The sequence below is a fragment of the Crocuta crocuta genome, unplaced genomic scaffold (genome assembly GCF_008692635.1).
Source record: "Crocuta crocuta isolate KB4526 unplaced genomic scaffold, BGI_CrCroc_1.0 scaffold216, whole genome shotgun sequence".
Taxonomy (NCBI): domain Eukaryota; kingdom Metazoa; phylum Chordata; class Mammalia; order Carnivora; family Hyaenidae; genus Crocuta; species Crocuta crocuta.
Genome location: NW_027531504.1, coordinates 12,559,227 through 12,585,910, shown reverse-complemented (window position 1 = coordinate 12,585,910; position 26,684 = coordinate 12,559,227). Strand labels below are relative to the sequence as shown.

The 26,684-nt window shown below is 35.0% G+C and overlaps 1 long non-coding RNA gene across 1 annotated transcript in view; it reads right to left on the bottom strand.

Annotated features, from left to right (window-relative positions):
• LOC144238407 (uncharacterized) overlaps nt 1–25,086 on the bottom strand; it is a 35,174-nt gene extending 10,088 nt beyond the window's left edge. The window contains exons 1-2 of the long non-coding RNA XR_013337103.1: nt 25,033–25,086; nt 23,075–23,185 (exon numbers count right to left, since the gene is read on the bottom strand). This is a non-coding gene — a long non-coding RNA (uncharacterized LOC144238407). The remainder of the gene's footprint in view (nt 1–23,074; nt 23,186–25,032) is intronic.
• Between the last annotated feature and the right edge of the window lie 1,598 nt (nt 25,087–26,684).

The window sequence follows — 26,684 nt, the reverse complement described above, 5'->3', positions numbered from 1 at the left end:
ATTAATACAAGAGGGGCACCTGGGTGGCTCAGTTGGTTAAGCATCTGACTTCAGCTCATGTCATGATCTCATGGTTCGTGGGTTCGAGCCTCACGTCAGGCTCTGTGCTGACAGCTCAGACCTGAATCCTGCTTCGGATTCTGTGTCTCCTTCTCTCTCTGACCCTCCCCTGCTCACACTGCCCTCCCCACTCTCAAAAATAAAAAAAAAAAAAAAAGCTTAAAAAATTTAAAAAAATAATATTAATACAAGAAACCTGGAGTAACTATATTTACTTCAGAAAAACAAACTTCAGAACAAGGAAAGTTTTCAGTGATAATATGAAGCACTACAGAATGAATAATATGCATCTAACAAAGTGTTAAAATATGAGGCAAATCTGATAAAACTGAAAGAAGAGACAAATTCATTATATAAAAATATGCTTGTAAACTTCAAAACGTTTCTTCAGTAATTGATATATGAATCAGGCTAAAAGTCACTAAGGGTATAGTTGACCTCAATGGCATCATTAATCAAATTAATCTAATTGACATTATTTATAGAAAACTTCACCCAGTAAACCAAAGTACACATTTTTCTCAAGCTCACATTAACATCCTCCAGGATAGATTATGTTTAGGAACACAGAGAATACTTCAAAAAGTTTAAAAACAGAAACCAGACAAAGTGTGTTCAACTAATGGAATAAGAAATTAAACTGGGAATAAGTGCTATACAGTTGAAAATCCATAAATATTTGGAAATTAAACAAATTAATAATACATGGTCATAAAAGAAGTCTCAGGGGAAACAAAAATATTTTGAAATGAAAATAACAGTAACAATATAACTCATCAACATTTGTGAGATGCAGTGAAAGTATGCAACACAGAAATTTCTAGCATTAAATGCATATTTTAGAAAAGAACAGAGCACTAAAATCAGTAACAACCTTAGCTTCTACTGTAGGAGACTGGAGATAGGAAAACAGTATAAGCCTCAAACAAGTATAAGAAAATACATAATAAATTTGGAGGAGAAATTGATGAAATTAAGACAGGAATATAATATAAAAACATCATATCAAAAGTTGGTTCTTTTGAAAAGACAATAAATGTGATGAACATCCAGTTAAACTAACCAAGGGAAAAAGAGAGAAGATGCAAATTATCAATATTAGAAATAAAAGAGAGGTCATCACTACTGATTGCATAGACATTAAAAAAGTAGCAAAGGGCGTTGCCTGGGTGGCTCTCAGTTAAGCATTAAGTCATGACCTCACAGTAGTGAGATGGAGCCTGCTTGGGATTCTCTATCTCTCCCTTCCTCCCTCCCTCTCTGTCCCTCCCCAGCTTATGTATGTTCGTTCTCTCTCTCTCTCTCTCTCTCAAAACAAATACGTAAACATTTTTTTTAAGTAGCAAAGGAATGCTACAAATGTGATCATTTGGATATAATGGACCAATTCCTTGAAAGACAAAAGCTATGAAAACACACACAAGGCAGAATAGGTCATCTGAGTCAGCTTACATGTATTAAAGAAATTGAATTAGTAGTTTAAAATTTTCTAATAACATGGGACACCTGGGTGGCTCAATCAGTTAAGTGTCCAATTCTTGATTTCAGCTCAGGTCATGATCTCAGGGTCATGGAATCAAGTCCTGTGTCAGGCTCTGAATTGAGCATGGAGCCTGCTTAAGATTCTCTCTCTCTTTCCTTCTGCCCTCCTCCCAAACTTTCTAAAATTAAAAAAAAAAATTTTTTCAAAAAAAGTAACTACAGGACCAGATATTTTTATTGATAAATTATATCAAATATTTTAAAAATGACACCAATTATTTACAATTTCTTCCAGGGAATTCTCAGCTTCGTTAGGAGATAGATTATAGGCATGTGTCCTTGCTTCTACAAACAAAACACATAGGAAACGATGTTTGGACAAAATAGAGAAGGCCATGTCAAGTGAAAGATTTCATAGAGAACAGTGGCAGATGTCCTTGTGGAGATGTCCAACAATTGTCTAATTCTAGGACTCAGGCACAGAAAGATTGTGCCTGCCAGCATGCTATTAGAATGACTTCAGTAACGTTCCTGACTGTGTAGCCTCCATGGATTCTGTGACCTATCATTTTTCATTAAATTTCATTTATGATTAAACTAGCTAAAGTGGTTTCTGTGGTTTGCAACTAGACCACTGTGAGAGATTCTGCTTACTCACAAACCTCTTAACTAATATTTGGCTTCATACATGGACTCTGTTTAAAGGGAGAAAATATTCTTGTCTTGTCAGCAAGCATTAAACAATTCATGCAACAGTGGTAAGTTAATAGCCATTGCCATCTGGATAAAGGTCCCCCTACACTAATCCCCACAACAGTGTGGCAGAGTTATAGAGGGGCCTGTCTAGTTTAGCAAAAACAAACAAACAAAAAACCCACATGAGTTTGTAATCAGACAGATCTGTAGTTCAATCCTTGCTCTGCCTTTTTTAGTTGTTTTATATTAGGAGAATTACAAAGACTCTCTAAACCTCTCTTCACCTATAAAGGCACATAATAGAACCTACCGCCTCTGGAAGACACAATCATTTGCCTATTCATCAGTCATTTCTCCTTATCGCTGGTTAACACAACTATAATTTTATTCAGGTACCATGTAGCTATGTCCTACCCTAGATGACATGTCTTGATTGAAGGTAATCCTTTCCCCACTTTTCAGTTAGTAATTGGTTTATTGTTTGATATGTGATATGACCTAGTTTTGTTCAAAGGAACCTCATAGGAAAGATACTGGAGATTTCTGAAAACTGTTTCACTCCCTGATAAAGACAGGCTAAGAGATGGGGCGCCTGGGTGGCTGAGTCGGTTAAACGTCTGACTTTCGCTTAGGTCATGATCTCATGGTTTGTGGGTTCGAGCCCCGCGTCGGGCTCTGTGCTGACTGCCAGCTCAGAGCCTGGAGCCTATTTCGGAGTCTGTGTCTCCCTCTCTCTCTGACCCTCCCCTGCTCACACTGTCTCTCTCTCCTAGAAATAAATAAAAACATTAAAAAAAAAAAAAAGGCTAAGAGAGTGAGAGTGAGAAGGAAAGCCAGATCAACAGCGAAAAGCAGTCTTTCTTACTGACTTTGAGGACTGCTGTGTGACGATGTGATTCTTGGAATTACAACCACCACCTCACCACCATGTATGATAGGAACGCCAGGAGAATGGCAAACCCACAGTGAGTCCTACAGAACTAAGCATCATTAATTCACTACACCACTCTTAGAAACACCCATCCGCACCCACTGTTCCAGAGAAAAAAATCAACCCTTAATGTGAACTCCAATTTCAGTTGGTTTCTTTACATCTAAAATAATTCTTGCTAAAATTTTACTTCATAGTATGTTTTATAAGGACTGAACAAGATCATGCTTTTTATTATTTTTTTTAATGTTTTATTTATTTCTAGGAGAGAGAGAGAGAAAGACAGCATGAGCAGGGGAGGGTCAGATAGAGAGGGAGTCACAGACTGAAACAGGCTCCAGGCTCTGAGCTGGCAGTCAGCACAGTGCCCGACGCGTGGCCCGAACCCATGAACTGTGAGATCATGATCTAAGCGAAAGTCGGACGCTTAACAGACTAAGCCACCCAGGCACCCCCAAGATCATGCTTTTTAAACAAAATACAGGCAAACCACCCCTGTATTCTAAACCCTCTCAAGGCTTCCATCTCACTCAAAATGAAAGACAAATATACCTACAATGTTCATGACTGTTCTTTATTCCCTGTATCTCACCATTATATCTGGCCTAATTCCCTACTGCTTTTCCCTTTGCTCCTTCTGCCCAAGACCTTCTGGCTTCCATGCTATTCCTCCCTCAGCCAGGAAAACTCCTTCCTTCCATCTTTGCTTCTACTGTTCCCACTGCATAGACTGATCTTCCTCCAGACATTTTCTTTCCTAATTCCCATCCATTCCTCTTTACTCAGACCTCGCCTTCCCAGAGATGCCTTCCTGGTCACCTTGTCAGTAAGATTTTACTGTTCTGCAATTTTCTTTTTTCCCATAGCATTTTTCACATTTCTCATAGTATATTTATTTTGATTATTACATACCATCTAAATATGTGCTAAAAGGGCAGGAGTCTTTCTTTTGTTTAGTGATGGATCTCAAGAATCCAAAGCCAGGCCTGACATACAGTAGGTACTTAATAAAAACAATAAATTAATGATGAATGCAGGATATATTTTCAAATTCTCAGCACATGCTAGCTATTCAACAAATCTTCACTTAATCACTGTGCAGTCCCTTGCTTGTCCTTGCCTTCCTTGTGGCCCAAGCACGTAGTGGGATCCATCTTATTGTTTTCTATGGTCTTAGTCTTCTTCCTCCTTTAAAATTCTTTCTCCTCATATCCTTTTCATGTCCCACTGTACTTTCCATGGTTATATCTCCTGGTTTTCCTCTTTGCATGCATGAAGAGCATCATTCTTATTCATTTAGCAAATGTTTACTGTGTGCCAACTCTGTGCCAGGTATTTTGCTAAGATTTAGATTTTGAAAGAAAAATAACAGAATCTAACCTCACAGGTGCTCTGGTTTGTATTTTCTCATACAATTATGTGCTTCAAATAGTATACTTGTGCTCTTATGTGACAAATGAATAAAGGTTCTTGTACAACCTGCTCAGGTCCAGGATGAAACATGTGTGATGGTCACTGGTCAAGAAAACAAGTAGATTAAGCATGCTGAACAATGAACTGCAGACAGAAAGGTCAGGAGAACTGTACCATGAATTACTGTACAAACAGAAGTTCTGGGCTATGCAATTAAGAAGATAGGAGGACAAGGAGTCTTTTCGGAACATAAGGGAATAAAAGAGGGTTACAGATTACAAATTTGTAGAAAATAGAATATTTTGATTAAGGATACAATATCTTTTTAATGAAGTTACTCTTCCAGAGAAGTTATAAAATATGACATATATTTTATATACTTGAAATTGTTGACTCATCAAAACATTTAAAAACTACCCTTAAAATTATTCTATTTGATTATCAATCTCTCTCTCTCTCTCTAAGATATTTTCACACAGTGTTTTTTAATGCAAAAATTTGAATTCTCAATAGCTGTCATAATGCCAAGTAAAGAAGTTATTCATCCATGAAAGCTTCCTTTGTTAAAATACAGATCACATTATTTATACAATCTGAATGTTTAATGAATGCATACAAATTCAAATGTCAATGTAGATAAACTAAAATTACATTTCTATCAAGGAAGAAAGCCTTTTCAACAAAGAACAAGACTTTTGTTTTAAGGTGAAAAAGTTAAAGGCTGAATCCTAATTGTTTTTTTTTTTTAAATAAATGACAGAGAAGTATATGAAGGTTTCCTTAAAGGTTATCTTAAATACAAATGTGAAACTGTATCTTTAAACAATGAATGGTGTAGACATTTCATTTTGTAGTTTAGAGAACAAATTAAAATAATACGTCTTCATCCCATATCATGAAAAAACATGGTAAAAATCATTCTATAAGGATGATAAATGCAATTTAAGAACTTTGTCTATGTGTCCAGACTGAAGCAGGATGAGCTTTCATGATTCAGGCTCTTATCAATAACATTTGCCATTCATAGAAGAATTTGAGCATAACAAAAGATTCTGTGAAATTACACTTCAACTATGTATGAAACTTTTCTCAAACAAAATCTTATATTCAGGCTTGTTATTTCAGATATTTACTCCTCTGGAGGTCTCAAGAGGAGCCATGACAAAAAGAAATGATTAGTTTCTCTCAATTGTTTTTTATTGTAGCTGCACAAAGAAAGACTTTTTATGGAACCATTTTCAAAGGATTTCCCTGACAACAAGGAAGACACATAGAAGGGGAAGATTTAGTTTCATTGTCTTCAAAGATGTTTCTCAGCAAGTTTACTCTTTCTGTAGACAAACCAAATTGGTAAAAACAGTGTGATTTCTGCTTTACTGAGAAACTATCTGGTGAAATATTTTTCCCCTTTGGGCCTGTTCTAACCATTACTTTCTAACTAAAATTCCCACTACTAAGGTACTTTCAGTAAAATAGTCAACAAAGACTTTGGCAGTATCGGTAAACCAAACCTTATTAGGTATAAAGGGGTAGGATAGAGGAAAGGCTTCAGGGAAAAGGAGTCAGAAACTCTCCTCTACCATTTTGCTTATATACAAACATTCTGCCCAGTGTTGTTTGAAAGAATCCTTAATCATCACTGAGTACATAAATCCCAGAGGCTGTGCATCCTGGAGAAGAAGCTACTTAGTTGTCCAGATAAGAAGCTAGCTGCTCAAATGCAAATCAATGCATAAGATTTGTAACATCTGTACTTGGAAATTTCAATTTGAGTCCACTATGATTCTTTCAGATGCAAGAGATAGAAACTTAAGTTAAAAGGACATAAAAAGTAAAAGGTAATTCATTGGCTCATATAATCAAAAACTGTAAAGACAGTTCTGGGTTTGTTGACTTCAGTGACATTACAAGATATAGTCCATGTCCAGTACTTCATGAGTCTTTGTTTTCTATCAGTTTCATTTAGAATAGTAACCCAACAGGTCACCACATCAGAGAGTCATGATCTCTCACCTGCCTGCCCTAGTTTATAAACTCAGTCTCTTCAATGAGAAGGTAGAAGTTCCTTGAGACTATTATATAATATAATACTTAATTCTCATTTTCTCCAAAGAAACTTGTAGGTACTTCCCAGAAAGGACTGTACATTGGAGGAGGGAGTGTGGAGCATTACTAGAAACTGGTTCAGAAATGATTTTATCACCAAGTACCAAAATTCCACTTTGGTCCTCCAGAACTTCTCCCTGTTAAACAGTCAATAAGTAATATTGCATTTCCTTAAGGACAAAAGAGACTTGAGACACATCAATGATTTGAGAGATGAAGGTATTTAACTCTCCTGTTTCAAATGTGCAGAAGAGTGACAGGTTTTGGACTATGAGAATGGATTACTATAAACTTAAAAATTCTAATAGCCATATAGAATAGTCCATCCCACAATGGTAAAGTACATTTTTTCAAGCCCACATGGAACAATCACAAAGACAAGAGATATTATGAGCCATGAAAAAAAATCATCAAATTTAAAAGAATAGAAATGATACAAGTACAGTATTCTCAGAGCATAATGGAATTAAACTAGGTATCAATAACAGAAGATAACTGGACAATTTCAAATATTTGGAGATTTAAAACACACTCAGAGGAGCACCTGATGGCTCAGTTTGTTAAGCATCTAACTTCGGCTGGGTCATGATCTCACAGTTCATGAGTTTGAGTCCCACATCAGGGTCTGTGCTGACAGCTTGGAGCTTGGAGCCTGCTTCAGATTCTGTTTCTCCCTCTCTCTCTGCCCTTTCCCTACTAGTGCTCTGTCTCTCTCTCTGTCACTCAAAAATAAATAAACATTAAAAATTTTTTAAAAAACACACACACTCAAAACAACACATGTCCAATGAAAGAGTTTCAGGATAATTTGGGAAAAATTTTTGAAATGAAAATATAATTTATCAAAATCTGTGGGCTACAATGAAAACACTGATTAGAAATATATTTATAGTACTAATGTATGTATTAAAAGGAAGAAATATTTAAATTCAATATTCTAAATTTCTACCTCAGGATACAAGAAAATGAACAACCTAAGCCTTAAATAAACGTAAAGAAAGAAATAATAAAAATGGAGCAGAAATTGCAAAAATCAAAAACAAGAATTCAATATAAAAAAGTAGCAATATCAATGTTGATTCTTTAAAAAGATCAATAAAGTTGATAAATTTCAAATCAGACTAATCTTGAAAAAAGGACACAAATTATCAATACTCGAAATCAAAGAGGGATCATCCTTACTAATCATGTAAACATTTAAAAAAATGAATACTGCATAAAACTCTATTTCCATAAATTTGATCATTTAGGTCAAATGGATCAATTATTTGAAAGGATCAATTATCTGAAAGACACAAAACTACAAAGCTCATATAAGAAAATATATCTGAAAAGTCATATACCTATTTAAAAAATTAATTAATTATCTCCCAAAAGAGACAGTATAGACCCAAATTGGTGTCATTCATGCACTGTACCAAACATTTTAGGAAGAAATGACACCAGGTCTCTAGAATCTCTTCCAGAAAATCAAAGTAGAGGATATACTGCCTAACTCATTCATTGAACACATTATTCCTCTAATAATGAAACCAGGGAAAACATTACAAGAAAGAAAAATTATGGAGCAGTAATTCTCATGAAAAGAGATGCTATAGTCCTCAACAAAATATTAATAAATTGAATTCAACAACATACAAAGAATTATGAACCACAACCAAATGGAATTATTCCAAGCAAGAAAGGCTAGTTCAACATTCAAAAAAATTAATCTCTCATATCAACAGATTAAAAAATAAATCATATGATCAACTCATTTGAGAAGGAAAAAAGCAGTGAGAAAGTACAATATTTATTTATGAAAAACTATATAACTAGAAAGAGGGAAACTTCCTGAACTTGATAAAGACCACATACAGAAAAGTTAGAGTTGACATCATACTTTATAGTGAGAAACTCGGCACTTTTCTACTAATACTAGAAACAAAATAAATATGGCTTCTCTCAACACTTCTATTCAACATTATTTTAGTCACTGTAATAAGAAAAAGAAATAAATATTACACAGACTGGGAAAGAAGAAATAAAACTGCCTTTGTTGGCAGAACACATAACTGTCTAGATACAAAATTCCAAAGACTCTCCAATTCCTGGTACTAATACAAGTATAGAGAAGTTGGAAGATACAAGGTCAGTCTAGGAAAAATAGTTACTTTAATATATACTGGTAACAAACTATGGGAATTTGAAATTTAAATATGTACATATTTAAAACATATAAATTTATATATGTATACACACACATATTTCAAACTTAAATACCATCAAAAATAAGATACTTAGGTATAAAGCTAACAAAATATCTACAGAATCTCTATGCTGAAAACTATAAAACTCTGGTGAAAGGGATCAATGATCTAAATAAGTGGAGATATAATCAATAAATTGTTATAATATGAGTTCTTGCCAACATGATCTATAGATTGATTGAAACTCTACTCTAAATCCCATAAAGATACTTTATAGATAATAAACTGATTCCAAAGTTTACAGGTAGAGGCTAAAGACTTGGAAAAGCTAACATAATCCTGCACAAAGTTGGTAGTTAGAGCAGTTCAGTATTTGCAAAAGAACAGACACACAAATCCATGGAGTAGAATAGAGACCCCAGAAATCGACCCAAACAAATACAGTCAACTGGTCTCTGAGGAAAAGCAAAGGTGGGTCAAAGGAGAAAGTACAAACTTTGCAACATATTATATGCAAAATAACAACCACCACCACCACCTAGGTGCAGACCTTGCACATTATATAAAAATTAGCTCAAAAAATATCAAGGACATGAATGTAAAATGCAAATGTATAAAACTATAAGAAAATGCAAGTGACCTTTGATACAGTAATGAGTTTGTGGATAAAACATCAAAACCAAGACTAATGAAAGAAGAACCTGATAAGCTGGATTTGTTTTAATTAAAAATTCTGTGAAAAACATTAAGAGAATGAAAAGACAAGCCACAGGCTGGGGAAAAAAATATTTGCAAAATACGTATCTGATAAAGTACTTGTCTCCAAAATAAGCAAGAACTCTTAAAAGTCAACAGTAAGCATACAAATGATCCTATTTTAAAATGGGCAAAATACTTAAAAAAAGAAAGCATTAAAGATACACAAATATTAAGTATCTGAAAAGATTCTTAACATCATTTGTAATGAGATAAGTACAAATACTAAACTGTAATGAGTATTACAATACCAATCACAACTACTAGTATAGTTAAAATACAAAACACAACCAAATGTCAGTGAGGTTGTGAGGCAAAAGGAGCTCTCATGAAAAATGATACAACCACTCTGAAAGATACTTTTCATTTTCTTACAAAGTCACACATAACCTTACCATGAGATTCAGTAATTACAATTGTGCTCCTAGTCACAGACCAAACTGATTTGAAAACTTTGGCTTACAAAAAAAATCTTCCTTTGTTTAAATTTTATGTCAGTTTTATTCATAATTACCAAACACTAGAAGCAGTGAAATTGTCTTTCAAAAAGTGAATAAATTATGATATATCCATGCACTTAAATATTATTTAGCAATAAAAAGAAACTAGCTAGAAAGCCACCTAACAACTTAAATAAATTTTAAATACACATTGATACATTGAAGAAGCCGGTGTCAAAGACTACTTACTTCATGATTCTGATTAAACAATGTTCTGAAAAGGGTCAAACTATAGCCACAGAATAAAAAATTTCCAGGGGTTCCAGGGAAGTGAGGAGGTTAAAACGGTGAAGCATGGAGACACTTTTCATGTGGTTAAAGTATTCTGTATTAAACTGAAGTTGAGGAAAATTAACATTATGTATTAATCAAAGCATATAGGACACACGGAAAAATTTTAAAACATAATTTATAAGGTTAGAGAATCCAAGATTGCAATGCAGAATGTGACAAAACAATCTAACCATATTAAAAATGTATGAAACAAACTCCATGAAGGGAATGTGGGGGCAGAAGTACCAAAAAAGGAATAAGTACAACTCATAGCAAAAGAAACTGCACATAAGTACTGAACTATACTCAATAAAATTGTTTCCCATGATGACACAGGTTAATAATTTGGATACTGCTATACATATACACTGGAAGTGAATAACAAAGCAAATGGATGGCAAATGGTAGGGGCTAGGTTTCTCACTGTTGGACTAAAAGTTTACAGATGAACAAGGGAAGAAGCTAGAATGATCTATGTGGTAAAAGATTAGTGTTGTAGGTAACAGTGTTAACTCATGTTTATCTTAATATAGAGACAGATGGTTACATATAGAAATATCCATAGAGATAATTATGTATAAGCTTTAGTATGCACACATATATTTCTGTGCACTTTCAGCTGAAATGCCTGAAACAATAATAACTAGTAGCAATGAGCACACTTAGCAACCAGACCTTGCTTCTAATATCATTCTTCAGTAAAAGGAATCAGTGCTTCTTGGACAGCCAGCTGAATCTAGGACTAGGAGTAATAAATATACAAAGTGGGCCTGGAGCAACTACTGTAAGAAAGGGAGTGTTACACACTACACACACACACACACACACACGCACACGCGCACACACACACACACACACACACAGAGTAATGGGAGTATGTCAGAAAAACATAGCCACCAACTGAAAGAGCACCAATGGCCAAAGCTAAACAATCTCAGCCAACAAATTAAATAAAGTAGTATTCAGTTATAACCAAAAATATAAAATATGCATGATTCCATACTAATAGAAGGAATTAATTTAATCAACAGATAGGTGGTAGAGATGAGACAAATGTCTAGGGCAGAAGAATTCCAAATAATTTATGTACATATTCTAGAAGGTACAGTGTAAAGCCCTACTCTTTAAGTATGTGCTGTCCAGTCACTTCTTCCCAAAGAATATAATATGGACAGGGAGGGAAGTAACTTTAGAATAGAGAAACTTGTCAAACACTACTTCAGCCAAGTAGTCAAGATGAACATCAACAGTGATAAGTTATCTGAATAATATGTACCCTTAATGTGATGATAATAGAACTTTTAGCTTTGTGATCTGCCCTCTAATAACACATAAATCCCAAGATAACCGTAAGATAAACATGAGATAAATTCAAATTGAAGGACATTCTATAGAGTACTCAACCACTACTCATCTAAGCTATCAGGGTCATTAAAAAACAAAACAACAAAACAAAAGAAAGAGAAGAGAAGAAAGAAGAAGGGAGAGATGGAGGGAGGGAGGAGGGAAGGAAGGACAAATGACAGAGAAGAGAGAGAGAAAGGAAGGAAGAAATGAAAGAATCAAGGAAAATATAAGAAACTGTAACAGTCAAGAAAAGGCTAAGGAGACATGACAGCTAAATGCAATATGGTATTTTGGATAAGATACTGAACAGCAAAAGGACATTAGGTTAAAAGTAAGGAAATCTCAATAAGATATGAACTTAATTAGGAGTGCCTATGTGGTTAAGTATCCATCTCTTGGTCTCAGCTCAGGTCTTGATCTCAGGATCATGAGTTCAAGCCCTGTGCTGGGCTCCATGCTGGGGATGAAACCTACCTAAAAAAAAGAAATTAAGATATGAACTCAATTAATAATGTATTAAGACTTGTTCATTAATTTTAACAAGTGTACCATACAAAAGCAAAATAATCAGGAAAACAAACCTGGATAGGTAATATAATACAATTCGTGTTACTCTCTTCACAGTATTTCTCTAAATCAAATATGTTCTAAAATATGAAGTACATTGAGAAATAACATTTTTTTTAAAAAGCAGTAAACTAAAATTTTCTTCCAAAAGAAGCTGAATCCCTTAAATAGCATAAAAGAAAGTTGTTGGGGTGCCTGGGTAGCTCAGTCAGTTAAGCGTCCAACTTCAGCTCAGGTCATGATCTCACAGTTCATGGGTTCGAGCCCCGCATCGGGCTCTGTGCTGACAGCTAGCTCAGAGCTTGGAGCCTGTTTCGGAATCTGTGTCTCCCTCTCTCTCTGACCCTCCTCTGCTAACGCTGTCTCTCTCTCTCTCTCTCTCTCTCTCTCAGAAATAAATAAAACATTAAAAAAAAGAAAGAGATGTCAGTAGCTTTTATGAATTGGTCATAGAAGAGGGTGGTCATATCAAAGGCTTCTTGACAATAAAATAAAGTTTAATAAAATATGAAAAAAAAAACGAAACCTTTTCTGCAGAGAGTACCTATATTGGTGTATTAATGAAACAAAGAGACCACATCTAAGACTTAACTACTTAATATCTTTTAGCATCTTTTTTCTTGTCATATTATCTATGATTGTCGTCATCAAGTACCTTTCAAAATTACATAACATTCAAATTCATTATCAATCACTTCAGCCAATAATCAAAAAAGTTATGTGTTAGAGTCTTCAGTAATGATTTGGTTCAGATTTGCTAACAATCTATTTTAATGGGCAGACACTGGGAAAAAATTTTTGCTTCAAAAACTAGGGAGCTTCCTGGGTGAAATCTAAAAACTCCCCCAGCACATGAGGGCAAAGAGAGACCAAAGCAAGAAGCAGACCACTACAAATTGGTAGCTGGAAGTTTGAATAAGCAAGCTAATTTACATATGAAGCTTCTTTTGGGCGGCTGCAAGATGCACAAATAGACCTCTGCATCTACCTGACAGAATCTTAAACGTTTATATACAGCCCTTGATGGGGTTCAGTCACATAGACAGTAAAGATGGTCTCAACAACACATTATTAACTCAAGGTTGTGTTTTTGAGATAGCTATGGAATAATGGTTTATTCCAAGGATGAGGGAGAGGGTGAGAAGCCTCCAACTGCCTAGCTCCAGCTCACTGATCAACCTGTGGTCATGTCCTCTCAATGACCTCCCCCAACAAATAATGCTGCAATAGCATATCCAACCTTCCCAAAGTTAACAGAGGAATATACAAGAAGAAGCATTAGTCAGGAGAAAGCTCATGGCCCTAACACACAGAGAAATGTGACCAAATAGCATACTGGCCCCCCAACATTCACTAAAATTTGATAAAACAGTGCCAGAAAAAGAGAGAGAGAGAGAGAGTGAGAGAGACATGATGAGACTTGGAAGAAGTAAAGTATAGATGTTTTCTTTTATTTTTAATTTTTTTTTTAATATTTATTTTTGAGAAAGGGAGAAAGGAACAGAGTGCAAGAAGGGGCAGGGCAGACAGAGAGGGAGACACAGAATCTAAAACAGGCCCCAGGCTCTGAGCTGTCAGCACAGAGCCTGATGTAGGGTTCAAACTCACAGACCATGAGATCATGACCTGGGCCGAAGTTGGACGCTCAACCTACTGAGCCACCCAGGTGCCCCTAGGTGTTTTCTAAAGAAACAAAAAAAGTTATGTACTATATGTGTGATGTGTACATAGTATATAATTTTTGTGCATAAAAAGAAAAACCTATGCCATATCCTAAAGAGAAATATTTTGAAACCAATCTAAGCACTTCCTACCAAACTAATATTATCCATATCTCATCACTAGTAATTGTTAAAGTGAATTAAAACTAATTAGCCAAGATAGGAAATTCCATCATGTATTAAAATGTTTGTTTAAGTTCAAAATTTATTTAACCTACAGAAAATCCTTTTATAATTTTAATATTAATGACTCATCAGTTAATTTCTCCTAGAACATTTGCAAAAGGTCCATAAGAGAGTTGATACAAGTTAAATCATTAGAATAAAATTCAGGGGTTTTGTTTTGTTTTGTTTTGTTTACTGCTGTTGTTATTTTCTATTGGACAATTACCTTTTGTTATAAGAGTAAGCTGAAAAAATTCAGAGAAGTTATATTAAAGCCAAGTGACGTTTACGAAAAAGAAAAAGCTTTACTATGCCAGTGTTACATAAAATTTCAGAGTTTCAAATGAAAGAAACCAGAGACGGGTTTGATGAATCTTTTTGTTCAAATTCAGGCTTAATCATGTGTCTCATAAAGGAAGACTTATCAGCAAGATGTTCAAAAGAAAGTATTGACTTGTTCACATAAAGCTTTAAATCTCCTACCAGGAAATCTGAAAAGACTAAACAAGGATTTTGTCTTTTGGTGAGATGAAGGAATAAAAACAACCTTAGGAAACTGAATACTTTCATTATAGATTACTGAAAAAACTTCTAAGTAAAGGTCCTTGTTCATCTTCTTCAAGTGAAGCATATCTACAGCTACAATGTGTTATTTTATCTGAAGGCCACAAGTAAAAATATTACCAAAAACATGTGGGAGGTAATTTTCCATGTATTTTAAAGAAAACTAAACTTCCTCCCCATACACAATTTCTGAACACCACCATGACTTCTTTGCAAAAGAAAAAGTTGCTCAGTGAGGGAAGCTATTGAATTTTTCTTTCACTTCTTTCTCTAACATTGTTTTGCTTCCCTTTCCAAGACTTATATTCATTAGAAATTTAGCATTAATTCTTGATAATTTGGCCTGCTCATAAAAATAATTTTGCAAATATTTATTTAACTTTATCTGAGGAAGAAATCTATACTGGGTTAAATCACAAATTATTTTCAGAATAAGGTAATGACAGGTGATTTCAGGGGCATTAGTAGTATAGCATTCTCTTTTCAGTGTGAAATCCTCATTTTTTATTCTTCATTCATGGAACCAGTTTCTAGAAGGCTGCAGTTAAAGGCCTTCACTAGCAATTTTTCTGTAACAATTTATTCAGTGCTTTTTTGGAGTACTGTGATCACTAAAGTATGTTCTCCGTTAAGAAGTAAGGAATTCAGATTATGGGTTTCTGTTTCAGAAATTTAGGCTTACCAACACCATGAGGATTCCAAGCAGTACAGAAGGTACAAATGGGAACCAGAGTTAAGACCCAATTCCAATGTGTTACCATACCAACAAACAATTCTCAGGCATCAGCAAGCTGTTTAAGAATTCAACTCAACTTTGGCATTATCTACCTGGAGACAGTGTCAGATTCCACTGGTTAGTGGTTCAATCTTCCAAGACTATCCCCTACCTGATTCCCATGTCAGATGCAAGTCCCAAGCCCAGACTGTTACTTGTGCTTCTGACCAACTGAATAAATAAGAAGTTTCCAAGACACACTCCTCCTTAGTTTCAATTAATTTGCTAGAGTCTCTCATGGAACTCAAGAAACCTGTTTACTCACTAGATTACCTATTAGTTATAAAAATATATAATTCAGGAATAACCATGCTTAGAGCAAGGTATGGGGAAGGGGTACAGTGTTTCTGCTCATTTTGTGTGTGTCACTCTTCCTAAATCTCCACATATTCAACAACCCAGAAGCTCTCTGAACACTGTTCTTTTGGGTTTTATGAGGATTCATTACACAGGCATGGCTGATTAAATCATTGCCCATTGGCAATAGAACTTAGCCTCTCTCCCCTTCTTGGAGGTGGTGGTGGAGTAGTGAGAAATGGAAGTTCCAGCCCTCTCCTCTTGTGGTTGGTTGCCCTGGCAACCAGCCCTCAGCCCTAAGTTACCAAAGTGCTTTCCAAAACTCAATACATTAGCATAACAAAAGACAGCACTATTGCATTATTATTGCATTGATCACAGGAAATTCCAAGGGTTTTAGGAGCTGTAAGCCAGAAACCATAAACAAAAACCCAAAGCAATTAACCCTTGAACAACTTATATATAAAAGTGGATTTTTTACAGTACTCTAAATATATTTTCTCTTCCTTATGATTTTCTTACTAACATTTATTTTCTGTAGCTTACTTTATTGTAGGAATATAGTATACTATACATAAATATACAAAATATGTATAATTAACGGTTTATGTTATGGGTAGAGCTTTCATTCAACAGTAATATTTTAGGTAATTTTGGGGGGAATCAAAGTTATATGTGGAATTTCGACTGCATGGTGGGGTCAGCACCCCTAAGACCGATATTGTTCAAGGATCAAATGTACATATGAGAAATGTATTTTGGTCATCGGAATGACCAAATAACTATTTGTTATAAATCATGAAAGGGATCAGAAAAAGTCTCCCCAAAATGTGCCACTTTGGCATGAGAACTATTTCGCGATAAAAGCAACAGAAACTTCAAGAGGAACTTTTGCTCCTCCCTTAACTACCTAAAATATAAATTGGAGGTCTTACCCATAAGAAGAGTTATTACCACAGTTAAAGTTCATCTGAATGACACGCTGTATGGCAGGGCAAACATTTGATTACCAAACATCTGCTCTTCTTAGTACACTGTCAATTGCCCCCCACCCCCATTCTTGAGTTAAGGATAACATATATACCACATTTTACCTTTCTATATTTAAACTCTTCATGTATGTATGATTCCTATACATAAAAAATTAAAGTTGATTTTCTCCTGTTAATTTGTCTCAAGATGGTTTAATTCTTAGATCGGCCAGAAGAATCTTGGAAAAGGAGAGGAAAATTTTTCCTCCACAACAGTCACAGTATCACAGAGGTACTAGATAAATAGAAAGCATCTAAACTCTGAGAAGCTTCTGGGACTCAGCCAACTGCAGAATCTCAAAGTTTTCCAAGTTTCTAATTAAACTGTTTATTAATGCAGAAGAAACCATTTTCTTATGGATGACCAAGTTAAATGAAAACCTGAAGCAAAACAAATGCTGAATGAAGTCAAGTACATACAATAACTAAAATGACCTTGTCTATCTGTCCTGACATCATACAGTAAATAATAAAAAAGTGTTCACTAAATTTGGAGGGTGGGTAGAACATATCAAATCCACCCTCGGATCCTTAAAAATCACCCCAAAGAATGATAGTTACCTTTCAGAGAGCCCCAAACTGAGGTATATTCAGATGCTCATGTGACTGCTAAATGCATACTAAGATGCTATGGTTGAAGAATGAATTGGAATCACCAAAATAGTCTATATAAAACCTGAATTTATTACACTGTTAGTCAGGAAAGAGTTTATCATGCCAGAATGACTTCAGAGGATTTCTCTGTGTGCTCTGGATACATACTCTGAGCACAATCTCAGTTCTCCATAAAGTGTGAAAAAACATTTGTAACTTTTCCCCCTCTATCTTCTATGGATATAGATAAAACAAACACACCAACGCTGAAACAGCAAAAGAAGAATCTTCAAAATACAGTTGTAAATTGAAATTTAGTTCCTTATCTTATTGGACTACTATACAGATTCCTTTCCACAGTTAATTTTTAATATAAGATATGGTACAGCTGATGTTAAATAACAGTGATAAGGTCTCAGATTTTTATCTAATTTAAAATTCACATAAACCCTATGATATCTGAGCTACTATGTAATTTTACCAATGAAGAGACCAAGTCTTATAGAACTTAGGACATTCCCATCATCATCTCACTAAAAATGTCCTTGCTACATCCCTGGAAATGGAGAAGAGTACAGGTTTGTGTGACAATAAAACTCATCTTCTTTTTCCTCTCATGCTTTCTGTTAGAAGTGTTTTTCTTCCCTTGGTGAGAGACACTTGAGGGGAAAAAATGCATATCATTAAAAAATTGTTTATCTTATTCTCAAAAGTAGTTTACAGTATTGTTTTTGCTTTCTTTACTCAGCTATTAGATCCCATTTGAACATTTCACTACTGTTTTCATAGCCACCCTCTGACAGGTTTGCCAGGCTGTGAATACTTTGCCTCACCTAAGCACTGCAGAATTGCAATTGCTCATAAATTCAGAAAGACTTTTTTAGTAGTTTTTGGTAACACTTTCTTACTAACTTTTTACCTTATGTTAATATGATATACTTTTGGATATCACAGAATTGCTTTCCTTGATTACTTAAATTGCTTACTCTAAGATTTTGGTTCAGGCAAGGGCTGCTCATTTTTAAAGTAATAAATATTGTTTAGGAGAACTGTAAAAAAATCAGAAATCATCTTCCATTTCTATTTACTCTGAAACTTGAGTATTTGAATATACATATTTTGTTATTGTTTTTGCCAAGCATTATTTCAAGCTTCAAGTAGTTGCAGCAAATAACTAGCCTTTAATCTACACTGTCATGTCTCTTTCCTACAATGGGCTCTTCTCAAATTTCCAAAGCCCGCATACAATAAGATTCCTGCAGAAATCACTCCACTTAACTCTTCCTTAGCAAAACATCTCTTGGGTAATCTATAGCTGTTTTAAAAATGTATATGTTGGATATAGTATGAGAGTGCAGCTATAGCCTGAAATGAGAATGAACTTTATTACACTCACAGCTTCCAAAGAGAGGGTCACTACATGCCACATAGGGTCATGGGGGAAATCACTAGGGTGGTCAGGAGTCAGAACACAGGGGGAAAAGGGGAAAGCATAGGCCACAGCCTTCATTAGGGTTTCCACAAGAAAGGTAAGATAGAACAGCTTAGGACTGGCTAGTTTGAAAAATTCTGGCAGGCTTTAGTCTATAGGAACCATCTAGTTGCCTGGTACATACCTGACCCTGGGATAATTTAGAGCAGAAGTTTTGGCTTGCTGCAAGAAAATTATATATGGAAGTACTTGGGGAGTACAAACTCAGGACTAATTGGTTTATATATGAAAAGCATGCTTAGAGCAAGTTATTGGTTTTGTTGGGAATTACCTAGCCCTGAAAGAGACAATCTCTCTGCAGCCTTAAAGGTTTTTAAAATGTCAAAGACATTATAATATAGAAATACAAATAATTAACATATATACATTTACAATATAAGTCAAGTTTCATAAAAGGTATATATTTCTGAAAATGACATCTTCAGCCACTGTCTACTGGGGAAAAATTGTAAATTTATATACCCAAAGCTCAACACAATATTTTTATTAAAAATTTTAAAAATCTTGAATTACATTCCAAATAGATGTATTAGACTGTCAAAATCAGAAGAAAAGATTTTGAAAAAGAGTTAATGAAGGTGATAAACATTATGTATGTCATGCAGAAAATACCTTTAATTATAAACTGGTTTTTTGGTGATCAGAACAGCACATTTTAAGCTTCTTATATTCTAAGCTGATAATGTGTCACTTATTGGCATTACTCTAAATTTTAGTTACATTTTGGAAAATTTGCTGAGGTGTGGGTTTTCATGAATTGTCTTATTTTTTCCACTTAAAAATAATGAGAAATAGGCTTCTGGTGAGTGTATCCATGCAAGACATTTGATTTTAAGGAAGAGATTACTGGCATTCAGTGGAGATAACTATATTTGTTGAAAACTAGCTTAGATTGCAAGATTATCAATGCCCTGAGTTAAACTGCAGTGTGGGACTGCAGTGTGGGACAATTACTTTAATCCTCTTAATGACTACAGTTCTAAGTTTATAAATGATACTATTGCCATTGTTATTTAAACTTGAAGTTTTTCTAATTTATTCTTCTTACTGTCTATAGCTGTGATATGTAGTTTCTGTTTGCTCATTTTTCATTCACTCTAATTCTAGAAGAATTTCTCAATTTTCCTGAGCTTGGAGTTTAAGGCTATAGATTGTTCTCATCTATGACTCTGATGATAGGCCTATGATTTATATGTGTGTGCATTCAAACTAATTCATTACCTTAAGCATCGTAATTGGTCACAGATGAACAGGTGACCCAAGTAAGAGCAGTAAGACCTTAGATAGTACTTTGCTTGAATAATTGGAAAAGAGCTGGCTGTACTTTCCTCTTGACTGCTTTTTTAAAAAAATCTTTTTTTAATGTTTATTTATTTTTGAGAGAGAGAGAGAGAGACAGAGCATGAGTTGGGCAGGGGCGGAAGGAGACACAGAATCCAAAGCAGGCTCCAGGCTCTTAGTGGTCAGCACAAAACCTGAAGCAGAGCTCGAACCCATGGACCATGAGATCATGATCTGAGCCAAAGTCAGATGTTTAACTGATTGAGCTATCCAGGTGCCCCATTTCCCTTTGACTGTTAAGGTAGTAAGCTAAAGCCCAATCCTTTTAAAGGTCATCTTGCCACCATATGAAAGAGCTTTCATTAAAACACAAATAGAAAAAGCAGACTGAGTCCAAATGACATCTGAGTCCATGGATCCAAGCATGCCTGAGGTCCAGACATCCTTCTAAGTAACGTTTAAAATATTCATCTGCTGTTTATCACACATGCATTAAGAATGCTGGCTCTTTCAGAGTATCTTTTGGGTTAAGTCAAACTGTATTTCAATTCTTCCTTTCCATCGGATACTTTTTAAAGAATAAAGTATTTTTAAACATCAGACACTAAAATATAATCATGGAGAATGCCATATTATAGGATTTAATGAACACAAAAAAGGAAAAGAAAAAAACAGTGATATCATAAACTGCCCTTTCTCTGAACTCCTATTTGTTATCCTAAGGAGGAAAATGTTTCAAGGGTGAACAGCATAGTAATTAACAGTAAGGCTCTGAAGCAAGATACCTGGAATTTAAATGCCACCTATACCACTTACTATTTATGTAGCCTTAGGAAAGTTACTCTGTGCCTCGGTTTTCTCATTTATAAAACTGGGGCAAATCTTGTGGGGTTACTGTAAGAATCAAATGAGATGATATGTAATGTACTTAAAACAATGCCAGACATATTATGAGTACTCAATAAATGCCAGTACCAGGTCATTAGTTATAATTATAACTATAATTATTGTTTATTTAGTTATTATATATACTATAATGGTGATGTGCAGAGATACAAAGAGTGTCCCTTCCTAAATCTCTCCTAACTGGAATCATTTCTCTTGCATATTTATTTCCTTTCCAAATCCTCTGTCCATCAAAGCAGGCAACTTCTGATGAGTCACTTAATCTCAAGCCTTTGATATTTATTAGATACTACCATGTTAAAGTTCTGCCTAAAAACTGGATATGCAACAGCAAGTGGAAAACAATTCAGATGTAATTGTTCTTCTCATGGAATGTACATTTTAGAAATAGCACAAAAAATCAAAATCGTCCTTATATATAAATAGGAAAAGTCTTATGCAGAAGAAACACAAAATTCTGACCTCAATATGTGAGAACGTATTTTGGGGTATCTGCTCTAGGTCTAGAGAGTCAAAAAAGCTTTCTTGAAAAAGTTATTTTTTTCAGCTGAGTCCTTCACAAGAGGAAAAAAAAGGAACAACACACTGATCTAGGAAGTACCTTGTGGGAATGACTAGATTTGGGGAGAACGGTGGCAGGCTGAACACTGAGAGGCCTATTCTGAAGCACAGACAACAAATGAAAGCAGGGCAAAAGAGGAGATGGGTAATGCAGGAGAAAACAGTCATATAGGAGCTTTAGAGCATATAAATGAGGTTTTGATTTTGTTACTTTTTAATATAGTAATAGAAAGTGGAATCAACTGAAGGGTCATTTTTTTTTTTTTTTCAAATTAGAAGCAATCACTCTGGCAGACTGTAGCTAAAAAGGAGAACACAGAGGAAAAAATTGAAGTGGAGAAAACAGAAGCAAATCGATTTCAATAGTTTTGGTAAAATAAAAGTGAAGAGAAGTAAATGGATATGATGCATATTTAGAAGGGAAAATAGAAGTGCATGGATTAATGATATAAGTTAGAAGCTACTAACTTTGACAATTGATGTGTTATGGAAACAGGCAGAGGAGAAAAAATAGAATGTTTCAAGGATTCTTACAGGCATCTGAGTTTTTACAACTAGCTGAATAGTGTTACCACTCACTGTGATAGGATTTAAAAAAGGAAGAACTTCCCATTCTGTGAGGAAGTGTTGGGAGCCATTCTGAACTCACTAGTTGAGAAACTCCTTATGAGTTTACAGTCAGTTTGCAAGGCTCTTGCCTTCAGATGACGACCAATACCCAGCCCCACTCAATTGTTTTTCTTGAGCACCAACCCCCAAGGCACCTTGTTGATTTATTGGGAGTGACTTATTCTGGCCCTGGTATGCTGATTGCACCTTGTGAATGAAATTATTGTAGCTTGGAAAAACGCTGATGCTTAGTAATCTGGAAATAGTGATCAGGACTGAGTAATTGATGACATAAAAAAGATTAGCTATTGCTTTCAGGTTTACATTAATAAAATAATAACTTTGGTACAGACTGATGTACTATTCCTGGGCATGGATGATGTTATATGAACTAGAAGCCCTGTGGCTAATGTTTAGATGTTTTCTTTGTGGTTATGAGAGCAAACATTGTGTTTCCTGAAAAACCTATTTTTCTTAATACTTCCCATTAAGTGATAAACAGGCTATTGACCCCTGCTCACAAAGAACTAACTTTTGCCTTTACTGTGCTAAAACCATTATCCTGTTTGTATCTGAATGCTAAAGATATCTTCCTTTCTCATATGATGAGCATGAATACCCTTATCTAAATCATAATAATAAAGTTATGCATATCAATGTTCTGGAAAGTTTTTACTGATCAAAAAATTTATCATTAGAATGCCACTTCTATGCTGTGCCCCAAATACTTAATCATAAAATAAAGTCGAGTCTCTGACAGTGAGGAGATGCCTGGCTGGTGACCAGAAAGAATCTCGGGGCTCTCTCATCCCTCTCTCACTGACACCGTCCATCCTTCAGGGACCCCTGGACCGGCTGGATCTGGACTCCTGCAAGAAACAATGATAAATAATGGCAACGGAAGGCTGATTTTGCAATGATCAGAAACAAAACAAAAGAAATTCCTTTTCAGGACACCACAAAAATTCTTGAAAATAAATTGCTTAAACTTTAAAAAAGTAAAGCAGGAACAGCATATTCAAGACAAAGAAACTAGAAGAGAAAAAATAATCACACAAGAACAGAAATCAATGAAATCAAATGCATATGTACAATAGAAAAACAGATCCAAAAATAAGTTCTTTGAAATGAATAAGGAAATTGGTAGGTCTGACTCCTAGCAAAACTGATCAAAATAGTAAGAAAGAAAATATAGATTATCAATGTCAAGGAATAAAAATGTGACATAACTTACACTTTTAATCATAAAAAAGATTAAATATGTTGATTAAAAAGAATTAAATTTGATTCTTTTGATAAAAATGAGAAATGCAAAATATTATCTCTGACACAGAATTAAATAGATGCTCTCAACAGCCCTAGATCTGTTAAAGAAACGAATATATAAATTGAATTTTTCCCAAAAAGGAAACTCTAGGACCAGTTGGCTGCCATAATGAATTCTTTCGTATCTTTCAGGAAGAAATAAAATTGTATTACACAAAACGTTTCAGAAAATAGAGAAAATTTTCCAATTCATTTTATAAGATTACCATAAGACTGACTCCAAATAGTACTAGCACATTACAATAAAGGAAAATTCTAAACCAATATCTCTCAGAAACATAAAAGCAAAAATCATAAACAAAATATATTTTTTAAAGAATACATTTAAAAAAGATAATAGAATATGATCTAGTGGAGCTATTCTAAGAATGCTAGGTTACTCTGAAATATGAAAATTAAGCACCGTAGAACTGCAACCTAAAAGGTAGAGAAGAGACTGAGAATTAACAGCCTGAGAAGTAGAAACAATATACAAGAGAGTATGATGTCATAGATCTGAAGGACAGAGAGTGTTTCAAGGAGAGCAAGATCTTTATCATATTTCTGCCCTGCCACAAACCGAGTTTAGGCCTGCCTGTACAAGTCATCCACTACTGTATAACAAACCACCATGAAAATCTCTGTGTTATACAACAGAAAGTATTTCTTTTGGCTATTCATTAGTCATTTAGGATTCCGTTAATATAGTCTAGACTCAACTGGACAGCTGTAAACTGAAGGTTAGATGTCATTCAGCTTCACAAATCTCTCATCCTCCCTGAGAATGTTTTCCTCACATCCACAGCAGAGACGCAACAGCACAAATAAATATGTGATGTCTCTTAAAACCCTGGTGTTGGAAATGGCACAGTATCACTTCTGCCCACTTTCTACTAGCCAAAGAAAAGCACATGAACAGGCCCAGAATCTAGAGATGAGGTGTATTTCCACTGGAAGTTTACTTCAAGGTCAAATAACAAACAACAGTTCTGAAGATAGAGAGTGGTGATAGTTGCACAACAATATGGATGCACTTAATGCCACTAAACTATATACCTCAAAATGGTCAAAATGTTCAATTAAAAAAATTTAATGTTTATTTATTTTTGAGAGAGACAGAGAAGCATAGAACAAGTGGGGGTGAGGCAGAGAGAGATGGAGATACAGACTCTGAAGCAGGCTCCAGGTTCTGAGCTGTCAGCACAGAGCCCAATGTGGGGCTCAAACTCTTGAACCATGAGATCACGATCTGAGCCAAAGTCAGATGCTTAACTGACTGAGCCATCCAGCCACCCAAAAATGTTCAGTTTTATGTTATGTGTATTACATTGCACATACAAAAATTATCAGTTTTGTCTACAGTGTGAAATGGTTTACAACTATTTAAACTTATGACGAAACATATTTTTACCTGTGTGGGCAGGTAGATGGTTTTTCAAAACTCCTTTGGGGGAAGGAGTATCTAAGCACAAAAGAGAAGAAGTCAGTGGATTAGACCATGGAGAACCTTGAGCTCAAGTCCTGAGAGTCCTGAGTCAGTTGATTAAATCACAGAGCGCCTTGAGCCCAAGTCCTGGATCCAAATTCCATTTGGAAACTGTAAAGCAAACCATGTATTCCAACATCTTCCAACTCATCACACACTTTTTATTATTCACAGTCGCTCTATGTCATCATGGCCCCTCTTTGCATTACCATAAGACCTCTAGGGTCATCACAATGCCTCTGAGTCCTCTTACATCATCTCAAGTACCTCCATCATCATCATGGTGCTTCTTGCTTCAAAACGGCAACTCTGAATGCAAGTGCTACATCTTTCCAGAATCCTTGAGAATCTGATAAGAAGCTGGGCTTGCTTTCCCAGAAAAAGCATACAGCATTTGGCATTAAGTTCTGAGTGACTGCACAGGCTGAAATTAAGAACAGGCACATTGAAGCAGCTGAAATAGTCCTAAGAACAGTCCAGGAGATGGAAGGGACCAAAAGAAGTCTGAGCAACCACCTATGCCCTGAATGCACAGGTTCAGCATGGTCACCCAAGCCCACAGGTCCACTTTATGACAAGGCTGAGTGTTGATTTTTGTAGGCCCTAGGCATATTTCCTTTTCAAGTCTACTTCCTCCATATAAAAATTATATTTTATACTGAATTGTTACAAAGATGATTATATTACTACTATCTATTAAAATATTTTCTTCAACCTAAAAAATAAAATACTAAAAGGGATGGATGTTGGAAAAGGCAAGAAATTAGGCCAATAACTCAATTTATCAAAAGTCTCCATTTTCTGGGTGCCCATGTGAGTGTCTTCTAATGCAAGATCACATACAGAGTCTTTTAATTATACCACCCTATCTAAAATTCCACAAAGTGCCTCCAATATTCACAGATAAATTTTGAGAAATTCATTATGCAGCAGTCACCATACAATGTGCTACACTAGTATACCATTATGAACATGGTTAATTGGATCAGTGATAGATCCCGTCACAAAAAAAGCATACAGAGTTAAATCTAGAGATCCAAGAGGCTGAGTGACAGCTCTAAGTGAAGTACCTTACACTGGATAATGAATAATGAATCTTTATTATTTTTGACAGTTTGAATTTGAGATGGAAAGAGGGCCTGGGTGGACCATGAGACTTCTTACTAGATCTTCAGACCTACTCTCAACAAAAAGTAACTTGTATTGCAGTGGGAGCAGCAGTGAATGATACGTCAATTCTCCATGTGGCCTCTGTTGTTAATGAGAATCTTTCCTGTCCTTAGATATATCTCTTAACCTACTTCCTTGTTTCTAGTATCATACTTTTCCTATCTACCTTCCAAGTTTTCAACAGATTAATTTATTTTAAATCAAATATTTCATCACTCACAGAACAAATTATATGCTCTTAGTAATTTCAGAATTTTTAAACACAAGGAACTTCTGATCATAATGAAGCTTAAAACTTTGAAATATGTGAAGAACATGATGTGATTCTATGAAATATCTGTGCTTTCTAAACTTGAAAATCAAGACAAAATTCTGTCAAGTTCAATAATCTATTATAGACTTCAGTA